General features: G+C 41.9%; 1 protein-coding gene across 5 annotated transcripts in view; it reads left to right on the forward strand.

Moving 5' to 3' along the window:
- Positions 1–385: 385 nt before the first annotated feature.
- Positions 386–23,430, forward strand: part of APC (APC regulator of WNT signaling pathway) — a 123,087-nt gene continuing 100,042 nt past the window's right edge. For all 5 annotated transcript variants that reach the window (XM_055340102.1, XM_055340120.1, XM_055340149.1 and 2 more), the window contains exon 1: positions 386–669. The gene's annotated coding sequence lies outside the window, so the exon portion shown is untranslated. The remainder of the gene's footprint in view (positions 670–23,430) is intronic.

Below are 23,430 nucleotides of genomic sequence, written 5' to 3' on the forward strand. Positions count from 1 at the left end.
TTCGAGTTAAGATTGGGGGGAGCGCAGGTGCGCGCAGCTGCACCGGGATGCAGGGATGCAGGGCCGCACGCCGTCCCAGTCCCCTGCGGCCGGCCAGGTGCGCCGGGGCTTCGCCTGCGCCCGCCTGGGCGCCCACGCCGACCGAGTGACGCAGGGCGAGCAGGAGCGCTCTGTTCCTCGGCCTCGGAGCTCACAGCCGCAGCAGCCGGTCGCGCCACGCGGACCGCAAGCGCGGCGGGGACGGCTCCGTGACGTCACGGCCCGGGCCCCGCGACGTCACGGCCCGGGCCCCGCGGCGCGGCGCCTGCGCACTGCGGCCCCCGCGCGGAGCGGCACGCCGGCGCCCCTGGCGCACGCATGCGCGCTGCACTCCTCCCGCCTCCGGCAAGATGGCGGAGGCCAAGTAGCCAGGGGGCGGAGTGTGGCCCCCGGAAACCCGGCGGCTGCTGGGGGAGCGGCGGCCGCGGTGGCGCGATGCCGTGCCCGGGGGGCGCCGCGGGCCGCTGCTGAGGACGGGACGCGCGGCGCCGCCTATGTGCGCCTCGCTGGGCTCGGGTCCGGTCGCCGCTGCGCCTGCCTGTGGCCGCCCTGCGCCCGCGGCTCCCGGAGCCCCGGCGGCGGCGGCGGCTGCGTCCCGGCGGAGAGGAAGCGCCCGGCGGCGTCCGGCAGGTGAGTGGGGCGCGGCCGACGCGGGGGGGCTGCCGCTCGGAGCCGGGCGCTGGCGGCCCGACCCTGCCCCCCGCGCCTCCGCGGCCCCCCCGCCGGGGGACCCGGCCCGCCCCCTGTGACCCCCGCCCCCGTCCCCCCGTGACCTCCGCCCCCGCCCCCATCCCCCCGGGGACCCGGCCCGCGAGCCCCGCGGCCTCCCCCCCGGGTGCCCCGCCCCGCCCCCCGTGACCCCCGCCCCCATCCCCCCCGGGGACCCGGCCCGCGAGCCCCAAGCCCTCCGACGGTCGGGCGTCCCGGTGACCCCCGACTCCTCCCCCCGGAGACCCCGACACCCCCGTGCCCCCCGTGGGACCCCGGCCCGCGAGCCCCGCCCCCTCCCCCCCAGTGGGCCCTCCGAGTTGGGCGCCGGAGGTTCGCCCGGGAGGCTCACGGGGCCCCGCCCGGAGCGCCCCGAGGGCAGAGCGGCGGGGGGCGGGGGGGAGCGCGGAGCCCGACGCGACGTGGAGCTGGTCCGGGCGCCCCGGGGCGGCCCGCGCCCTCCCGGGCCTTCCGAGTCCGCTGTCCTGTCCCTGAGGCTTTGGCTTCCCGGGTGTACCAGCTCTTTGTTGTCCTTACCAAGGACGGGAATGGAGAAAAGGGTCTTAGACCCAGAACTTCCCCGACGTCTTGGATCCCCGATTGTTGCCGCTACTCGCCGGCCACGACGGGACTTGACACTGTGCGGCCGAAGGCGGTGGGCGGGTCGGCGCGGCCGGGGCTCCCCGCCTGGCGGGCAGGGCGCGGGGCCGTCCCAGCCCTCCCGGCCCGTCCTCCTGCGCGAGCCTCGTGGGGGCACCGGCTTCCCTCCGTGGAAAGTGGGCCGCCCGCGTACGGGTACCGATGACAGCTCCCCTGAGGCCGCCCACGGGCCGGCTCGCGGTGGACCGACGCGCGGGTCGCCCCGGGGCGGCGCTCGCCGTCCTTGCCCTCCTGCCCCGCGGCCTGCCGCGCCCGCCGCCTCGGAAGGGGTCTCCGGGTCAGCCCCCACCCCGCCTCTGGGCACGTGATCGGTGCTCCCCTCTGCTGCACGCTCGGACCTCTCCATGAATTGCCTTCTTTTAAGGTCTTAAATTTAGGGATAGGATTGTTTAGTTCGAGAAAGGCGGAGCGTTTCGAGGCTTGAGTCTTGTACGGGCTCGCGGGTTCCTTGTTTGTTTTGAGCCTTCACTTTTCTGCAGCCAAGGACAGAACGCTTCTAGAAGGGTTATCTCTCGGTTCTGTGGTTCTGGCTTAGGGGAAAGTAGGACTGCTGAGCTCCTGTCAGTGGCTCTTTGCCTCTGGCAAAATATCTTGAAGGCTTGCGTCCGAACACACCTCGGACCGCAAGCGCCCTTAAGCTCTTACTCTCCGGCTCTTAGGCTCTTAGCTAACGTGCTTGGTGCCCTCTCCCAGGGTCTCCCTGTTCATCCAGCCCGGTAGCCTACTGCTGATCTCGCTTGCCTCCGTGTGCAACCAGGGCCGCACTGTCATCAGGTTTCACTAAGCGCTCCTTGATGCCCTAGAATGCTTTGTTTTCTGTGGATTTTCCTTTCTAGTCCCCAGTCCAGAATAAGCCTCCTTGCTAGCTCTTTCAGCTTGACCCCTGAGATCCTGAAGGATAAAGAGACAGTTATGGGTGGATACCGGTTAGTTTTCATACCAGTTGGTGCTGTACTCTCCGCCGGGTCTTTAGTGCTGATTGTGTTTCTTTCTGTCTCATTTCCTGAAGGTTTTTATAGCAAGTAACTTGATCTCTTCCTTTCCTGAGAAAAAATCTCAACTGTCTGAGGTGTATATTCTTTTCTGTTCTCAGTATCATTTCCTTATTTACTGCTATCTCAGAGGAAGAACTGTCCTTCCTCTTTTGCAGGAGCAGTCCCCTGCAGATGTGTCCACAATCCTCCCTCCCCGCCTTCCTTTCTGTAGAACTGTCCTCTCTCATTCCTTCTCCAGCCTCTCCCTCCAGCCTACCTAGGTGCTCCTGACCTGGCTGCCAAACAGGGGGCTGTGTGCCATGCAACTCAAGGAACCCCAGTCTGGGTTTTGAGCCCACTGTGCCACTGCATTTTCATCCTTTAATTCCAGGAGAGCCTGGTGTAGTAGGAAGAACATTGACTTTTGAGTCTCTTAAAACCACTTAGTGGCTATGTGGCTGTGGGCAAGTTACTACTCACTCTATTCTTTATCTATAAAATAGAACATTAAACTTAGAGTCATAGTTGAAGGAGTTTAACACTTGTTAAATGTCCACCCGAGTGTTTGGTACGTTATGGAGTTCCTAATAAATATAAATAATTCTTTCCTTTGCACTCAGACTTCCTTTAAATTTCAACACTGAAGTTGCTACTCTAAAGGTCGCCTGTGACCTCCTGATCACCAAATCTGATGGCCTTTCCTCGGTTATCCTGGTTTCATAAGACCATATGTGAAATATACTCTGTAGGAATAAGATTATCTGATTCTCTCCCGTCTCTGAAAGTTTTTTCACATTTCCTACGCTGTTCTAACCCCCAAACGTAGTGGTTCCTACATTAGTTAGGATGCAAACTGGATTTGAAAGGAAAAATAATGTGTTGGCGTCTATAATTGGCAAGTGCATAGGTAGAATGGGCTTCAGGAACAGGCTTACATCATCGGGGCTGAAGTTCCATTTTTCTGCTATTATCTCAATTTTGTCCTCCTGTTTGGGCTTTGTGCTCAGACTAGCTTCCCCCCTAGTTTAAAAAAAAAAAAGTGGCTAATAACAATGTTTTTGATTTCCAAAGCAAGAGAGAGGGATTCTCGTCTAGCCTCTTCCCAAAAGCCCTAACCTCTATTCTGATTGAACCGATGGAGAAGGTCCTGCTGCCGAGTCTGTCACAGTATCTTTGTCAAGAGGGGTGGAATTATTTTAATTGGCCAAACTGGTAGATGAGCCTCATCTAAAATGACCATGGGTAAGGAGTATACTCAAGGATTTCTGTGCTTTTCATTGTGTTGTCTTGGTGGTTGTACCCTATTTTTAATGACCTGAATCACCATTTTTGTGTGGATGTTTTTCAGTTCTGTTAACTTGACTTCCCACCTACATTGCTTGCTCTCTATCTCTGACGTGTACTGTCATAAGCTTACCTCATACGAAACAGAATCAGATGAAGTTTGGTTTAGGCCACCTTCCCTCACCTAGTGTGTTTACATGTGCATGTGTGTATATGTGTTTCTCTTCCTTCTAATGTCTCTTTTGTAAACATCTTTCTCCTAGCCACCCACTCTAATCATGCAGTCATCTTGGTTCTCCCACTTTGAGCAGCTGTCAGATCTTGAATATATCTTATGTTAGTTTGGCCTTGGGTTACATAATAGCAACCAACAGTAAACAATATTTCACATAAAAAGAAGTCCAGAGTTAGAGGATTCCTGGTCATCCAGTGTAGCTGTACAGTGATGTTATATCAAGGATCGAGGTGCTTTTCATCTTCATCCTTAGTGTGTTGATCCTTGGGCTCAGGCTCTTCCTCTCCTTGTTGCACATTACTGTCTGCTCCAGACCTCACATTCTCACACAGTTAAACAAAGATAGGGGGAAGTTTGCCCTCCAGTCTCTTGATTAGGCAAGTGATAAACCTTTCACAGAAGCCCTATGTCAGATGTCATCCTGGCAGGTTCATGCCCTGCTTGCAGGGGGCTGGAAAGATCATTATCTGGCATTTCAGTCTAGGAGGAAGTTACGTGAATGGCTGAGGGTAACGTGACCGACAAGATCAGTGACGTATCTCTATCGTGTTTTATGGAGAAGTAAATGTAAATAAGAACTTTCCAGTAGTAGGAGCATACTTACAGCACTGTTTATCCCAAGAGTTGATTGAAGCTATATGTATGATTTTGGTCAAACATTGAGATAGTCATAAATGACTGATTAAAACTGGATTATGCATCCCTGTTCTTCTAAGGTTGTTGTTAAGTACACTTATGTGTACCTGGTGGAACCACTGAGGTAAATGGGTACATATAAAACTATTAGGAAATTGTTTTTCTCATTGGGATTGGGAGGAATTTGGAAAATATATGGGGACATTTTTGGTTGTCACAGTGGTTTTGCTTTTTGAAAGAATTCATAGACATTAACTTGTATTCTTAATATTGCAGGTGATAGAAAACCAAATTCAAGCTGCTTAAACAATAAAGGGAATGATTAGATCTTGTAGCTAAACTTTATCTAAGGCTTTATCCAGCCTGAAATCATCAAGGACTTGGCTCAGTTTCTCTGTGATTTGTTCAGCTGTGTCATTCCCCTTGTTTTGGTTTCACTCTCGGGCTAGCTTATCTCATGGTAGCAAATAACTATAGCTCTTTAAGACTTAAAACCCTCATTTCACATATAAAGTAAACAGAAGAATACCTTCTGTTATTTGATTTTGGGAGTATTTGTAATCATCACTGCTAAACGCCCTAAACGCCTACCTTAAAAATGTTGATTATATCCCCTGTTGCACTACAATTTTATAATCTATATTTGTATCTCTGGTGTATGTCATATCCTGTAAGTGTTATTTTTATCTACTCAATGCATTACTTTGTCTTATTTTTGTGTTCTTAATGTCTAGAATACTCTGGCTAAAAGATACACATTGACCATTTATTGAAAGAATTAATGAAGGACACAGGACGGAAGGATGTGGAAAGGGATAGAGAATTTTAAGAAGGCCCCACTCCTCAGTTGTTATTGAACCCTCAATTACGTACATCGTACTCCTTTTACCACCAAAGCATATATGTAATGCTCTTGTAATTAATAGAGTATAAATTCATTCGAAAGCCTTACTGAATTCTAGCAGTGTTTTTTCATTATTTTCTCAACAAAACTAAAAGCAGTTACCATCATTTATCCCGTAAATATTCTTGAGGGTCTGCTGTGTGCATATAATGTGGCAACAATGGTGAACAAAACCAGGCCCGTGCCTCTCTGAGTGTAAATGTTAGGGGTGCTGTCAGTAAACATTATCCATGTGAACACACACACACACACACACACACACACACACGGTAGTTAATGGACTTTGACATAAATAAAGCAGGTTCAGTGGGTAAAAGAGTAACAGCATGCTACGTTAGATAGGTTGGTGAGGGAAGGGCTTGTTGAGAAGCCCTTTGAGCTGAGAGACCTGAAGGCAGTGACAGGGGTAAGCCGGGGAGCTCTCTGAGGGGAAATGTTCAGTTAGAGGGAGTAGCACCTTCTGAGACGGAGTGTTTGTCACGTTGGAGAACAACAGGGAGGCCAGTGTGGCTGAAGCAGTGAGTGAAGGGGGGCGGGTGGTAGGACAGTTGGTAGGACAGGCGGAGGCTAGATCAAGTAGGGCACTGAAGGTCATTTAAAGATTCGATTTTACTCCAAGTGAAATGAAAATCATTGAAGTGTTTCAAGCATGGAAATATCCAGATTGAACTGGATGGTTTGTTTTGTTTTGTTTTAGAATTACTCTGATTATATGTTGAAAGTTGAAGGCAAGAATGGAAGCAGGAAAACCAGTTAGGAAAATTTTAGGATAACCTACATTGGAAATGCGCTGCTTGGAGAAGGTAGTAGTGATAGAGGAGCAAAGAAGTGGTCATGTTTGTGATATACTGGAAAGGAGAGGGGCGCCAGGGTGGCCCAGTCGGTTAAGTGTCCAACTCTCGATTCTGGCTCCGGTCAGGACCTCAGGTGTGTGAGATCAAGCCCCATGTCAGGCTCCATGCCCAGCCTTCAGTCTGCTTGAGAGTCTCTCCTCTGCCCCTCCCCCACTCACACCCTCTCCCTCCCTCTCTCTCTCAAAATAAAATCTTTAAAGAAAAAAAGGTAGAGTAATTAGGATTCACTGATGGATTAGATGTGTAGTGTGAGGGAAACAGAAGTAAAGGGTGATTCCCAAGGTTTTCAACATGAGCAACTGGGTGAAAAGTGGCGCATTTTACTGAAATGGGGGCTTTGGGGAAGGGAATAGGTGGAAAACGGGTTTGAAAATGTAAATGAGGGGTTTTGTGTGGGGTGTGGCCGTGTTTTTTTTTTAATTTAAAAACATATCTTTATTTTTATTTTTTATTTTTATTTTTTTTATTGGAGTTCAATTTGCCAACATTTAGCATAACAACCAGTGCTCATCCCATAAGTGCCCCCCCCCCTCAGTGCCCATCACCCAGTCACCCCAACGCCCCGCCCACCTCCCCTTCCACTACCCTTTGTTTGTTTCCCGGAGTTAGGAGTCTCTCGTGTTCTGTCTCCCTCACTGATGTGGCCGTGTTTAAGTGGAGACGTTGAATAGGCATGTCTATTAGGAGTTCAAGGGAGAGGTGGAGCTGGAGGTATATGTTTGAAAGTTATCACTGTATAGATGGTATTTAGGGTCATGGGACCAGATGAGATCACCTGAAGAGTGAGAATGAGATTCATGAAACATTGTGATAATAAAAATGACTGCTGACCTTAAAGATTGGAGGCCATTGGGTTGGATAATAATACTTACAGCATTCAGATTATGAAGAGGATAATGAGTAGTTCTCTGAGAAAGAAATGGAACTCAATCTGGACTTCAAAGAACAGAAAGATTAGAAAAGGCTTTTTCCTTCTCATTTCAAGTGCAGTGGCTGGCCTATGGTGAGAATTCTACAGATGCTGGTGAGTGAACAAAAAGCACTTAGGCTGGGGAGCAGCCTGAGCAGAGGTTTAGCAGCAAGGAAGGCTAGAATATCAGAGAACTAGGAAAAAAAGTTTGTGCTGGCAAGTAGTGAAAAGTAGGATTCGGTTAGTCTAGTCAAAGCTTTAAATTGTAAAATGACAGTTATATTTAACCTTGTGACCTAATAATTTTCAATTGTTTATGTTGTTTGCACAGGGCCTTTAGTTACTGGCCTCTAATAGATGCTCAGTAAATGTTGAATAAGTGAGTGTGGAATTCCCAAAGTGTAAGGTTTATCTCTGTTGTGTTCTTTCCATCTCATCAAAGTGTACTGGAATGTTCCAGACTGTGATAAGCATTAAACACATTTATACTTTATGATTGATAACAAGTTACTTTTGAGACATACCTCACAGCTGGTCAGAAAATACCAGGGTATTGGCACAACTGAGGTGGAAAATGGCTGTTCAAGAAAGTGAGGAGCTATAACCGTCTTTTATTTAGAGACTAACAGTTATTTTGCTTTTACAGAAATGACTGCTGGAAGCCTATTTATAAATCATTTTCTCTTTTAGTTATCAAAGAGTAATCTGGTTTAGAATTATGGCCAGAAATCTGGAGATGATATGTCTTTAGAGGTCTAATTATTATTTTTAATGTTATATGATTTAAAGCACTAAATATAATTAGAAATTATTATAAATAGCAAATTATAGACTTAACACGGCTTAACTGCTAGGAAATAATTTACTTGAATAAAATCACACTGAGATAAAAATTGACTGAAATTTTAGTTACATTTTGAAGTAATTAAAATAAGATACTTTGGCTTCTGATTATTTTCTTCAGTTCTTATATACCCAGTTATTAAAGCTTTATACAGTCATCACAGGAAGTTCAGGAAATAAAAAGTACAGATAATATCCATAAACTCATCATATAAAGAAAACCAGTAGAGCTTTTGTCTCCCCCATTCCCTCTCACCCGCCTTCTCATTCTTTTTTCTGTGCCTAAGACATATCCCCCCTTTAGTCATAGTATGTTGTTTGTGTATATTTCCAATTAAAAAAATTAGACTATGTACTTTGTTAGACTCCTGTAAATCATATTTTTATTGACTGTTTAATCCATTGTAAGAATTATTTTTAACTATTCCCCATGGTTGGTTACTTAGTTGTTTTCCATTTTATTTTCATGTGTGCAGTGAACATCTTAGCATATTACAGATTTCTTTTTCTCTTTATCTTGGCTTTTTTCTTTAAGATGGGTTCATAGATAATGGAGTTACTGGATGATCTAGGCTACAGACATCTTTAAGGATAACAATGCATGTTGCCAAGATTGTACAATGTCTTATAGGCCCAATAAATGTTCATTGATTTTAAATTAATCATAATGGGGGAAAAATTAGGACCTACAGAGTTGCTGAGCTTTAGTGATAGTCTTAAATCAGCCTTTTGTCCATCTCCAAGTATTATCCTTTTTTTCTATAACATATATTCCAGATTGTACATAAAACATAAAATAAAGGGCAGCCCAGGTGGCTCAGCGGTTTAGCGCTGCCTTCAGCCCAGGATGTGATCCTGGAGACCCGGGATTGAGTTCCACGTCTGGCTCCCTACATGGAGCTTACTTTTCCCTCAGCCTGTGTCTGTCTGTCTGTCTGTCTCTCTCTCTCATGAAGGAATAAATAAAATCTTAAAAAAAAGTAAAGAGATTAATATTTTATTGTAAACACACATGAAATTATTACCCAGGTTAAGAAATAGAACACTGCATCATCCCAGGGCTGCTCTCCCTGTCTTGTTCCTGATCTCAAAGAGAAAGGTTTTAATATTTCACTTTCAAGTACATTTGCTGAAGTTATGTTTTTTGTTTTTGTTAAAACCTTTATCATATTAAAGAAGTTCCCTTCTCAAAATCTGTCTGCAGAAATTTATTGCATTTCTATACACCAATAATGAAGCAGCAGAAAGAGAAATTAAGAAAACCATTGCATTTACAATTACACCAAAAATAATAAGATACCCAGGAGTAAACCTAACCAAAGAGGTAAAAGACATGTACTCTGAAAACTATAAAACACTGATGAAAGATATTGAAAACAACAATTAACATTCTATACTCATGGATTGGAAGAACAGATACTGTTAAAATGTCTCTACTGCCCAAAACAATCTACACATTTAATGCGATCCCTATACAAATACCAGTGGCATTTTTCACAGAAGTAGAACAAATAATCCTAAAATGTGTGTAAGACCACAAAAGACCCTGAATAGCCAAAACAATCTTTTTTTTTTTTTAATTTTTATTTATTTATGATAGTCACAGAGAGAGAGGCAGAAGCAGGCTCCATGCACCGGAAGCCCGACGTGGGATTCGATCCGAGGTCTCCAGGATCGCGCCCTGGGCCAAAGGCAGGCGCCAAACTACTGCGCCACCCAGGGATCCCGCCAAAACAATCTTGAAAAAGAAAAGCTAAGCTGGAGGTATCACAATTCTAGAATTTGAAATCATATTACAAAGCTGTAATAATCAAAATAGTATGGAATTGGCACAATAGACATATGGATTAATAATCCCACAAGAATATGGTCAGTTAATCTTCAACCAAGCAGGAATAGATTATGCAATGGGAAAAAGACAGTCTCTTCAACAGATGGTGTTGGGAAAACTGGACAGCAACATAAAGAAGAAAAAAAGGACAACTTTCTTACACCAAACACAAAACTAAATTCAAAATGGTTGAACGACCTGAACGTGAGACCTGAAACCATACAAATCCTAGAAAAGAACACAGGCAAGAATTTCTTTGACATTAGCAACTCTTCTCTGACAGCAACTTTTTTTCTAGATAGGTCCCCTGAGATAAGGGGAACAAACGTAAAAATTAACTATTGGGACTACATCAAAATAAAAAGCTTGCACAGCAAAGGAAGCAGTCAGTGAAACTAAAAGATAACTTCCGGAATGAGAGAAGATATTTGCACATGACATCTGATAAAGAGTATCCAAAATATAAAAAGAACACATACAACTCGACACTCAAAAACCAAATAATCCCATGAAAAAATGGGCTGAAGGTGTGAATAGACATTTCCCCAAAGAAGACATACAGATGATCAACAGACACATGAAAAGATGCTCACATCTCTCATCATCAGGGAAATACGAATCAAAACTACAATGAGATATCACTTCACACCTGTCAGAATGGCTAAATAGCAACAGGTGTCGGTGAGGCTGTGGAGAAACGGTGCACCCTTGTGCACTGTTGGTGGGGAATGCAAACTGGTGCAGCCACTGTGGAAAAGCAGAATGGAGTTTCCTCAAAAGGTTAAAAATAGAATTACCCTACAAAATCAGTGATCACAGTACTGGGTATTTACCCAAAGGATACAAAAACGCTAATTCAAAGGAATACATGTACCCCTGTGTTTATTGCAGCATTATTTACAATGGCCAAGGTACAGAAGCAGCCCAAGTGTTCATCCATTGATGAATGGATAAAGAAATGGTGTGTGTGTGTATATATATGATGAAATGTTATTCAGCCATTAAAGATAATGAAATCTTGCCATTTGCAATGACACGGATGGAGCTAAAGAGTATAATGCTAAGCAAATAAGTTTCAGACAAGTACCATATGATCTCACTCATATGTGGTATTTAAGAAACAAAACAAATGAGCAAAAAAAAAAAAAAAAAAGACCAACCAAGAAAGAGACTCTTAACTTTAAAAAATATATGAATATTTATTTATTCATGAGAGAGGCAGAGACAGGCAGAGGGAGAAGCAGGCTCCCTTTGCCCCGATGTGGGACTCCATCCCTGGACTCCTGGAACAGGCAATGAGCCAAGCGGAAGCAGAAGATCAACCACTGAGCCACCCAGGCGTCCCAACAGGCTCTTAACTTAAGAGAACAAACAAACTGATGGTTACCAGAGGGGAGGTGGGTGGGAGGATGGGGGAAATAGATGAGGTTGGGATATGAGTACACTTCTCATAATGAGCACTGGGTGATTAAAATAAAAACTAAAAAAAAATAAGTTCCCTCCTATATCTCATTTACTAACAATTTTGTGTCTTGTTCTGCTTGTTTGAATTTAATACTTTTTTATTTTACGACTTTTTATTACCATATGGATTTTCTCTTAGTGTGTTAATATATTGAATTTTATTTAACTGTTTACTGATAAACCTAATTTAGTTTTACTGTACTTTGTTTTCAAATTGTTCCTGGTTTGTTCAGTTTATTAATATTTTCCTGAAAGTTTGCATCAATGTTCAGGAATGAGATGGCCTACATTGTTCTTCTCAAGATTTGAAATCATTGTTGTGCTAGCCTCATAAGGTAAACTCACCCGTATTTTCTATTCTGGAAAAGTTTGTGTATGATTAGATTTATTTGTTCCTCAAATTTTTACTGCAATCTGGCAGAGGAGCCATCTGAGCTGAGAATTTTCTTTTTGGAAAGGTTTTGATTGATTTCCCCTTTCTAATAAGCCTATTCAGGTTTTCGGTCTCTTGATTATTTTGTAATTTTTCCCTTAAGAGGTTGTTTTTTTCATCCACATTTTTTAATTTACCTTCACAAAATTATATATTAATGGCTTCAAGAAAGAAACCCCTTCTTATGTCTGATATAGTCTATAAGATAACCTCTTTTTCCTTTTTCAGTCTTATCAGAGATTTAGTAGTCTTTCAAAAGAACTAAATTTTGAGTCTTGCTGATCCTTTTTATTGCATGTTTGTGTTCTTTTGCACTAATTTCTGCTTTATTTCCTTCCTTTTCCTTTTTTTGGGGTTACTTTTTTGTTCTTTTATTAATTTCTTATAGTTGACTACTTTCCAGCATTTCTTCCTTTTAATTTTATGCATTTAAGGCTAAGTGTTTCCCTCTAAGCACTGTTTTAGCTAGTTCTATTACTTAAATTATGATGTGTAGTATTTTTATAATTCACGTAAAATGTTTTCTAATTTTTATTGGTATTAAACTTTGACTTTTAGATTAGTTGGAAGTTTTATATTTCTTAATTTCTAAACACATGGAGATAATCTAGTTACTTTTTAATAATTTTTTGATTTCTAACAACTGTAAAAGGTAGAGAATACAGTGATTCAACAGTCTGTGGTTTCAGACCTTTAAAATTTAAGATCCCGAGTCACCTGTCCCCACCAAATTACCTAGATAACCTTCAAACCATCCTGAAAATCTACGAATTCGGCCTGAGATGTAAAGAGAGACCAGCTGGAACGCTACAGTGAGAAGAGTTCACGCTTCTATCAAGGTAGGAAGACGGGGAAAAAGAAATAAAGGAACAAAAGGCCTCCGAGGGGGAGGGGCCCCGGAGGAGCCGGGCTGAGGCCGGGGCGAGTGTCCCCAGGACAGGAGAGCCCCGTCCCGGAGGAGCAGGAGCTGCACCAACCTTCCCGGGCGGGCGGAAAGGGGCTCGCAGGGAGTTGGAGCAGGACCCAGGAGGGCGGGGATGCCCTCGGGCTCCCGGGGACACTAACAGACACCTGCGCCCCCGGAGAGTGCAACGAGCTCCCTAAGGGCTGCAGCGCGCACGGCGGGGACCGACCGGAGCAGCTCGGAGGGGCTCGGGAGCGGCTCCAGGGAGGGAGCTGCAGGGCGGGAGCGCGAATCCAACAGCGCAGGCCCCGGAGCACAGGGCGCCGGGACACAGCCCAGGATCCGGCCTCCCCCGGGACAGGCAGAGGCCGGGAGGGCCCAGGACAGCAAGGACGCTCCTGCCCCGAGCTGAGCAGATCAGCGGCCCCGCCCCGGAGCCTCCAGGCCCTGCGGACGGAGAAGCCGAGAGCCCCGAGCCCCGTAGTTCCTGTGGAGGCTGAATCCAGGCTTCCAGAGTTGCCATAGCAACTGCGGCTGATCCTCCTGGGGCCCAACGGGGTAAACAACCCCCGCTGAGCCCTGCAGCAGGCAGGGGCAGAGCAGCTCCCCCAAGTGCTAACACCTGAGAATCAGCACAGCAGGCCCCTCCTCCAGAAGACCAGCTGGACGGACCAGTGATACTCCCCCGTGTTCCAATACAACTTGTTTCTGGCCACTCTGCACTGAGCAAAATGACTAGAAGGAAAACCTCAACTCAAAAGAAAGAATCAGAAACAGCCCTCTCTCCTACAGGGTTACAAAATCTGGATTACACTTCAATGTCAGAAAGCCAATTCAGAAGCACTATTCTACAGCTACTGGTGGCTCTAGAAAAAAGCATTAAGGACTCACGAGACTTCATGACTGCAGAATTTAGATCCAATCAGCAGAAATTAAAAATCAATTGAATGAGATGCAATCCAAACTAGAAGTCCTAACGACGAGGGTTAACGAGGTGGAAGAACGAGTGAGTGACATAGAAGACAAGTTAATGGCAAAGAGGGAAACTGAGGAAAAAAGAGACAATCAATTAAGGGACCATGAAGACAGATTAAGGCAAATAAATGACAGTCTAAGGAAGAAAAACCTACGTTTAATTGGGGTTCCCGAGGGTGCCGAAAGGGCCAGAGGGCCAGAATATGTATTTGAACAAATCCTAGCTGAAAACTTTCCCAATCTGGGAAGGGAAACAGGCATTCAGATCCAGGAAATAGAGAGATCCCCCCCTAAAATCAATAAAAACCGTTCAACACCTCGACATTTAATAGTGAAGCTTGCAAATTCCAAAGATAAAGAGAAGATCCTTAAAGCAGCAAGAGACAAGAAGTCCCTGACTTTCATGGGGAGGAATATTAGGGTAACAGCAGACCTCTCCACAGAGACGTGGCAGGCCAGAAAGGGCTGGCAGGATATATTCAGGGTCCTAAATGAGAAGAACATGCAACCAAGAATACTCTATCCAGCAAGGCTCTCATTCAAAATGGAAGGAGAGATAAAGAGCTTCCAAGACAGGCAGAAACTGAAAGAATACGTGACCTCCAAACCAGCTCTGCAAGAAATTTTAAGGGGGACTCTTAAAACTCCCCTTTAAGAAGAAGTTCAGTGGAACAATCCACAAAAACAAGGACTAAATAGATATCATGATGACACTAAACTCATATCTGTCAATAGTAACTCTGAACGTGAATGGGCTTAATGACCCCATCAAAAGGCGCAGGGTTTCAGACTGGATAAAAAAGCAGGACCCATCTATTTGCTGTCTACAAGAGACTCATTTTAGACAGAAGGACACCTACAACCTGAAAATAAAAGGTTGGAGAACCATTTACCATTCAAATGGTTCTCAAAATATACCCTAAAAACTATAGAACACTTCTGAAAGAAATTGAGGAAGACACAAAGAGATGGAAAAATATTCCATGCTCATGGATTGGCAGAATTAATATTGTGAAAATGTCAATGTTACCCAGGGCAATTTACACGTATAATGCAATCCCTATCAAAATACCATGGACTTTCTTCAGAGACTTAGAACAAATTATTTTAAGATTTGTGTGGAATCAGAAAAGACCCCAAACAGCCAGGGGAATTTTAAAAAAAGAAAACCATATCTGGGGGCATCACAATGCCAGATTTCAGGTTGTAATACAAAGCTGTGTTCATCAAGACAGTGTGATACTGGCACAAAAACAGACATATAGATCAATGGAACAGAACAGAGAACCCAGAAGTGGACCCTGAACTTTATGGTCAACTAATATTCGATAAAGGAGGAAAGACGATCCACTGGAAGAAAGACAGTCTCTTCAATAAATGGTGCTGTGCATTATGGCCCAGTATATTATCTTTTGTTCCTCTGCAGTTGAGTGCAGTGTTCCATATGTTTTCACTAGGTCATGTTTATTAATCTTGTAATTCATATCTTTAGCATCATTAGTGATCTTTTTTTGTTTATCAAATATAAAGGTATGTTAAAATATATCCCATTATGATTGTGGATTTGACTGTTTCCCCCTGTAGTTCTCTCAGTTTTTGTTTTATGTATTTGAGGCTGTGCTAGTAGATGCATGAAAATGCACAGTAATTATATCTTCTTTGTGACTTATAGTATGAAGTGTTCCTATTTTATTTGGATGGCCCTTTTTTTGCATTTAAGTTTAGTTTAGTTTGAGAGTGCTATAACACCAGCTTTCTCTTCATTATTGCTTGTGTGGTGTATCTTTTTCTATTCTTTTACCTTCAACTTCTTGCGTTCTTATGTATTTGGTGTGTCTCTTCTGTGACATGGTTGGATTTAACTCTCCCATCTTACTATATATTTTATATTTGCCCTGCTTGTTAGTTCCCTTTTCTCCACTTTCTTGCCATTTAGACAAGTTGACTATTTTTTTGTTTCAGATTTTTTTTTTCTCTTACTATTTGGAAGTTAGTTACAACCTCTTTCTTTTTTTCTTTCTTTCTTCTTTTACTAGTTTTTACTAGTTTTTCTTTTTTTCTTTCTTTCTTCTTTTACTAGTTACTAGAAGTTTTATTTTGTCCTTTTTCATATCTACCGTGTCACTTTATATAGTTTTCATTTCCATGCAAAAATAGTCAAGCTTCACTTTTAGATCCTTGAATGTTGTATTTTTCAGTCTGTGTCTTTTTTTTTTTTAAGATTTTATTTATTCATGAGAGACACACAGAGAGAGGCAGAGACATAGAGAGAGAAGTAGGCTCCCTGGGGGGAGCCCGATGCAGGACTGGATCCCAGGACCCTGGGATCACGCCCTGAGCTGAATGAATGCAGAGACACTCAACCAGTGAACCACCCAGGGGTCCCAGTCTGTGTTTTGTAATTCCAACATGTCAGCTCTCTGTGGACCTAAACTGTTGTCTTTGCAGAAATAATTTGATGTATAAGGTGAAGTTAATTTTTCTCCAGAGATTTTCATTTGCCGTTGCTAAGTGCCTTGGAGTGTGAGACCATGTTAATCCAATTCCAAATCTTTTAACTTTTCTGGGCTACCTTCTGGTTCCCTCTTATTTGCCTTAGGATGCATCCCTGTGGAGTCCAAGCCCAAAGCCAATGATGTTTTTATTACGGTCTTTATCATTGGTGGGTTCCAGATTCTAACTTTTGTTCCCTAGTCCTGGAAGTCAAGCAACGAATCACAAAGTTCAGCCTCCTAAATACTTCTTTTTTGACAAATCCATGGAAGACAAAAGCTGAGCTCACCTTTCTGGGTTTCAACTTCTGGTGGATTTGAGCTGGTTATTCTCCCCTCACCATGTTGTTAGTTATTTGATGCTTTTAAGAAGATAATTTTAATATTTTGTCTAGTTTTTAAAATTGACTTCAAAAGGATAACTGTTTGAATTGCATAGTCTGCAATTTCTACAATCAAGTCCAAATATTAATTTGACTAACTTGTTCAAGGAGAACTTGACATTTCTACAGTAGTCATTTCTTTGTGTTAAGGTTCCTTTTATGTTACAAATGAGATATCTGGAAAAGGTAAACATGAAGGTATGCTTGCCTTTTAATGCTCAGCATTGTTTATTACATTAGTCCATGTCTTTGCAAAGCCCCAAGGGAAGGAGACAGAGGATATTTTCTTTGACTGGAGAAGTCAGAAATAACGTGTAATGAAAATACGTGTAACGTGTAATGAAAACACGTGTAACGTAGGTAGTACATTGGGATAGGAATTGTCCTTTCCATGAACAAGGAGATGTAATGTGAACATTTTTTGAAGTGGAGATATGTGAAGAGGGAGGGAAAATGCACTGAGCTGAGGAAGGACTGCAAACATCTGTCCTTGAGTAATTTTGTTGGAAGTGAGGTTCGTTTCTAGTAATTGTGACAGCTTTCTATATGCCATATGGATGTTGTGATTTCTATTTTATTTTCCTAAATAATTTTTGGTATATCTCAGGGACAGAATATGAATTTTGAACCTTTGAACCCACATCTATTTAAAGTATTATATATATAATTTGCATTTGTTTTGGAAATTGAATCGATTAAATAGGTTAAACACACAGGTTAGAAATCTTACCATACAAACTAAACTGGAGTAGTTTATATAAATTGACATTCTGTGGTTGGAGAGGTGTTGAAAATTTTATATAACATACCAATATATTTTTATTTTAAAGATGTTTAACTTGATATTAATCACAGCTGTTACCATGAAATGCCATCTGTCACTTTGTGATTACATTGATGCATCCACAAAATACAAATGCAGTTCTCTTTTAAGGAAATCTAGAATTCTCCTGTTTGCTTATTTTTTCTCCTAAAAGAAAATACAAAGTTTCTTGTTAATTATAATTCCTTTCACTTTCCCGGCTGTGTCAGATTTAAACAGCTTCTTTGTTTTAGATTTGCTCACTGCCCTTCAAAGAACTGAAGAATGAAGTGAAGTGACAGAGAATTCTAGCACTGGGAAAGACAAGGCAGTGAGTCTTTCATGTGCCCTCTGTTCCTGCCCCTCTCCCATTTTAAATATGTTAAAACAGAGGCTCAAGGAAGTCTGGGTGACTTGATTTGCCTAAAGTTGTACTGACCCAATATCCACATCTCTTCCTTTTTATAGTTTCTTGAGTTTCTTTTCAGCCATATGATGCTATAGCTATTCCAGACACAACTAAGACAATGATTTATTAGCAACTATTAAGATCTGATAAAATATTAAAGCATCTTGATTATATATTTATTACAAATGCAACTAATTTTATACTTTCTAAATTCAATTTGTGGAGTCTAGTTTTTAATTTCTTTGCTGTCATTGATTAAATTCATATGAATTGGTCTCAGCATTCAGTCTCAGCATTTGTTAATGTCTGTACTGTTCCTAAATTGGACTTTCATATGTTTTTTGAAGATTTTTATTTTGATAATGTACAAAGCAGCTCTTAGGTTAGAGTAAGTACTTCTAGAGTGTGTTGTAGCATAATAACACAGTGTATTTCATCAATATACTTTTTTTTTTTAAAGATTTTATGTATTTATTCATGGGAGACCCAGAGAGAGGTAGAGAGACACAGGCAGAGGGAGAAGCAGGCTCCCCACAGAGAGCCTGAGGTGGGACTTGATCCTGGAACCCAGAGCTCAACCAGTGAGTCACCCAGGTGCCCCTTCATCAATGTACTCCTTAACTCTTGGTTCCAAAATCTTGGAATCCTTCCACACCACTGTAACACACATTTTCCGTGTTATATTCTTTTGTTCACTAGACCTGGATTTTAGTACCTCTGTTCAATTAGGCCTATGACATTCTACCCTTCTTATTCTAATCTTTCATTTCTTGTCTTCTTTTTCTTTGTTATAGTTTCAGTTCAGAGACTCTGATATCTTTTCTAATATTTCAATAACATTTCTTTTATAGCTTCATGCTAACACAAGAGTTCTTCCTCTGTTTTCTTTAACAAACATTAGTTTACGCATTAGCATCCTTGAAAAATGATGTTAGCTATCAGTTAAAATAAACTTGGAAAAAATGTCACACTGGACAAAACCTACAAATTCTTGTGCTCATTTGGTTGAACACTCACTCATAGAACATATATTTTGACGAATTGCAGAGTAACCTAAGTTGAAACAAGTTTCAAATTCTCACAGAAAGTTAATACCTACTCATAAAAACTGAGAAATATCAGTTCTGTTATACCAAAGTAATGTATTATGTCAGTTTTAAATCCAATTATTGCTTCACTTTCATAGAAATTTATATGCTGTCTTTTGGAAGTACGTATTGGTAGGATTTTCCCACCACAACTTTATGATATTTTATGTTACCACATGCTATGATTTTATATTAGTTTTTATTATACTAATGAGATTTTTCATTCATTGTAGAATTAGGTCTTTGACAAAGTTTTGTATCTCAATTCAGATAACTGCCTGCTAGCACTGAGAAGACTGGACTTAAACTGTGACAATTTTCTTGCCAAAATGTTAAATGTTAGGAACTTTTAAGAGCAACTGAATGGGAAAAGAGTTCTCATTTTCTGTGACCAGTGTTTGGTATGCTGCTTTATATGCCCCCCAAAAGCAGATTATTGTATGGGGGGTGGGGGAGGGGTAATTCTATTCCTAATGTATCTCACTGTTACTGAGTAGCAAATTAAAATCTTTCGTTTGTCTTTTATTGGTTCTTAATGAAGTTACTGAAGGCCCTCTATAAACCTAGTAGTGAAGGCTTCTGCTTTTATTACTTGTGTTACCCATGCTCATCATTTAATTTTAATTAGGGTATTTAACCTGATATTTACATAGTACATATATCCTCATTATAGTTGTCCATTTTTTATTGAGGTTAAGGACCAACCAGTGGTATAGGAAGACATCTCTATTTTAAGATAAATATATTTAGATTTCTAAATCAGAAATAACTACTTTGGTTCAGTGGAGAATGAAACCTGAAGTCAAATATTTTGTACTGTCTTTAGCTAGATCAGGACAAATCATTTGATCTTCTTTTTTTTAAGTATTTGAGAGCTTTTGTAGCCAATCACAATTTTTAAAAAATATTTTTTTATTTGACAGAGAGAGAGAGAGAGAGAGAGAGAGAGCGCGCGCGCGCGCACACACGCACGCACGCACAAGCAGGGGAAGGGCAGGCAGAAGGAGAGGGAGGGAGAAGCGACTCCCTGCCCAGCAGAGAGCCCAGTGTAAGGCTCCATCCCAGAACTGGGATCATGACCTGAGCCAAGGGCAGATGATTAAACAGTTGAGCCATCCGGGCACCCCTTACTTAACCTCCTTGTATATAATGTCTGTGTCTACAAAATGAGGGCATACTATATTTTAACTATGTTTTTTAAAAATATTTTTCTGAAGTGCTGTAAGGAACAGCCATCTCAAACAACTATTCTAAAGCTGATCTACATGTGAAATTTAAAAAATCATATTCTGTTTTTATGTTGTCAAAGCCAGATTGTTTCTTGTCATCATCTTGGTTGTTCCCAGAGTTGTAAAAAAAAAAAAAAAATAACTTGCTTCTTGGCCTCAAACTGAAATGTAGACACTATTAAGATACCAAGATAATGTCTTACTTAGCCAACTTAAAAAAAGTAACGAGCATGGTTTTGAATAAGTACTGAGGTTGTTTTAGGTGTCTCTCATTTTAAACAAAAAATATAGCTTCGTCAGAAAAAGAGACTTTATTATCTTTGAGCAGATACTCCATGCATATAGCACCCATTTCAAAAAGTACAAGAGAGTATGTATGAAATGAAAATAAATCTAGCCCTGTCCTTCAGCCACCTGCATCCTCTCTGCAGAAGCAAACACTGTTGCCATTTTCTTGTTTAGTCTTTCAAAGTGGAGTCCACAGAAACCAAAAATTTTAAAAACATTACTTGTGGATGCCCTTTAAGAAGGCAAATACATATGCTAATATGGTAGAATGATTTGCGTTTTCATAAAAAATTAGCATTCTGCAACATGATATACTTAAGAATTTTAAATCATAATGATAACTCTTATTCAAGCTCCAGAAGAGGTTTTACTTTAAAAAGTATAAAACAGATACTGCAAGGGGATAAACAACTTTCTATTTAAATCTAATTATCTGATACTTCTGTGTGAAAATCCTGCTGATTCGGAGTTTAACAAATGTGGTCCCATGATTAAAAGTTAATTTGGGAAAATCTGACTAGAGTAGCCCTTTTGCTAACCACACAAAAAAGGTGGTTGCTTGGAATTTCCATTGTGAATTACAATAGAGTGGAAGAATCTGTGTGTTCTACTTATTTCTTGTCTACATGAGGAACATTTGTTGACTTTCCTGGGCCTAGAGGATCTGCTTCCAAGATCACTCACTCACTCACTCACTCACTCACTCACTCACTCACTCACTCCCTCATTTGGCTGACAAGTTGGTGCTGGTTTGGGCCCCATGTTGGCCTTTCTTTAGGTTTACCGGAGTATCTTCATAGCATGGTTGCTGGCCTCAAGGTGGAAGCTGCAATGTCTTTGGGGACCTAGCCTCAGAAGTCACTTCTTCACTATCTTATTGATCTACAGGTCAGATCTATTAGGCACGGGACAACAGCATAACAGGCTTGAATACCAGCATTTTAAAGATTATTGGGTTTAATATTCCTTGGAATGTGATTGAAGTAGTACCTCCCAACCATAGCACCTGGCTCCATTTAAATAAGGATTGGACCAGCACTCTTACATTTGATGTTTGTGGTAATCTCAAGGTAGAATCATGCAGAAAAGCCTAAGGCTTTCAGGACACTCTATCCCTTTTATTTATGTGCTGCTCAGGAAAATTCATGTTTGATTGACAAGCTTGTTGCAATAATTTTTTTTTATCATGTTTGTTGTCTGATGAGAAGAAAAATCGTGTAAATGGGGACTATCTAAAGATACTAACACTAGCTTCCTCTTAGAAATTGTAGGATATGTGCTTTAGCTTTAACATATTACTGAAATCTTTGCTATGTCATCTACAGATGTTATTACTTTAATCTAGCCCTTGAATCCAGGTGTCATCTGGAAATTGGAGTGGATGTAGGGCATCTTTCACTTACAAAATAATCAATTCTGATTATAATCTGCAGAAATGTAAGGTGTTGGCATATTTATGCTGCTGGAATGGTATGGAAGAGTAAGGCTGCCACTGTAAGATAAGACAAAAAAAATTACCCATGTGTAATGTTTGAGAGTCTTTAGAGGAGTGAGAACTTGAGGATTTAAGTGTGGCAGGCTAGAGGCAGGGAGATTTGTAAATCAAGTGTCTGTTTAGTTTAAATGTCTTGGACATCAAATGACATATGAGATAGTTGGATATTCAGAGGAGAGGATTGGGATGGAGATACAAATTTGAGGTTCAGCATCATACGGATATTGGGACTAGGTGAGAAAACAACATGGAATCTTAAAAATGGATTAGCATTAGGTAAGTGAAAAAGTGGGGGTGAAAATCTTCCAGGAGATAAAATAGTATGAGTTGGTGGTGGGTGCAGAGGAGTCGAGTTGGTTGGAGTATAGCTAGAGTAGTTGGATGGCCTGGAGAGGTATGAAGGGCTCAGATCGTAAAGGACCTTACATGTGTTGCTAATGAGCTTGAACTTTTGTCATCAGTTGAACACCATGAAAGGTGGAAAAGGCTAATCTTAGAGGGTCTTTGTAAAAGCTAACAGTTATGGATTTTTTTAAAAAAGATTTAAAAATACATAAATTATTTTTTCATGAGAGACACAGGCAGAGGAGCCCAATGTGGGACTCGATCCCAGGACCCCAGGATCACACCCTGAGCCAAAGGCAGACGCTCAACCACTGAGCCACCCCGGCGTCCCTGGATTATTTTTTGTTAGGTATAGCTTAGAGTTTTTTTGTTTGTTAATGTAAAAGTAGTACAGATCACTATTAAAAATGTAAATAGTAAAGGGGGTGCTAGGCTGGCTCAGTTGGTAGAACATGGAAGCCTTCATCTTGGGGTTGTGAGTTCAAGCCCCACATTATTCGTAGCACTTACTTAAAAGAAAAAAAAAAGTTTAAGCAGTAAAAATTAAAGCACCACTCAATTCTCTTCCCCAGAGGAAACCACTCTTAAGTTCCTTGAGTAGTTTTTAAAACATTTCAAGCAGCATAGTGTTCTCAATACTAGAGTAGTATGAGACCAAAAAAAAAAAAAAAAAAAAAACTATTTCAAAAGAAGTGGGAACAGGGTGAGAATCAATCCTCCAAGCTTCCAGGCAAATGATATTTTATATAGACTGTTGGCATAAAATAAATGGTTGATAAATCCAGCCCAAATACCTTATCACTGCATAGGAGACTTTTTTTTTTTGTAAAGAATTTTGCATTCTCTGTTGTAAAAGAATGAATATCAAAAAGATCTCCTTTTTATGAAAGTCTAAAGTGTTTTAATGAGCAGATCCAACTGTTTGAATTAAATTGCAGACCTTCTTTGGGAAAGATTAAGAAAATGCCTTGTCTATATTGTGTTAGGTACAGGCTGGTTTGGGACCAAAATGCTTATTGATTGGGACGCCTGGGTGGCTCAGTGGGTTAAGTGTCTGCTTTCAGCTCAGGTCAGGATCCTGGGGTCCTGGGGTCAAGTCCCATGGCATTGGGCTCTCTGCTTAGCGACAGAATCTGCTTCTCCCCCTCCTTCTGCCCCTCCCCCTGCTTGTGCTCCAACTTGCTCACTCTGTCAAATAAATAAATAAAATGTTTGTTTTGTTTTGTTAAAGATTTTATTTATTCA

Source organism: Nyctereutes procyonoides, unplaced genomic scaffold (assembly GCF_905146905.1).
Source record: "Nyctereutes procyonoides isolate TBG_1078 unplaced genomic scaffold, NYPRO_anot_genome, whole genome shotgun sequence".
Classification (NCBI taxonomy): domain Eukaryota; kingdom Metazoa; phylum Chordata; class Mammalia; order Carnivora; family Canidae; genus Nyctereutes; species Nyctereutes procyonoides.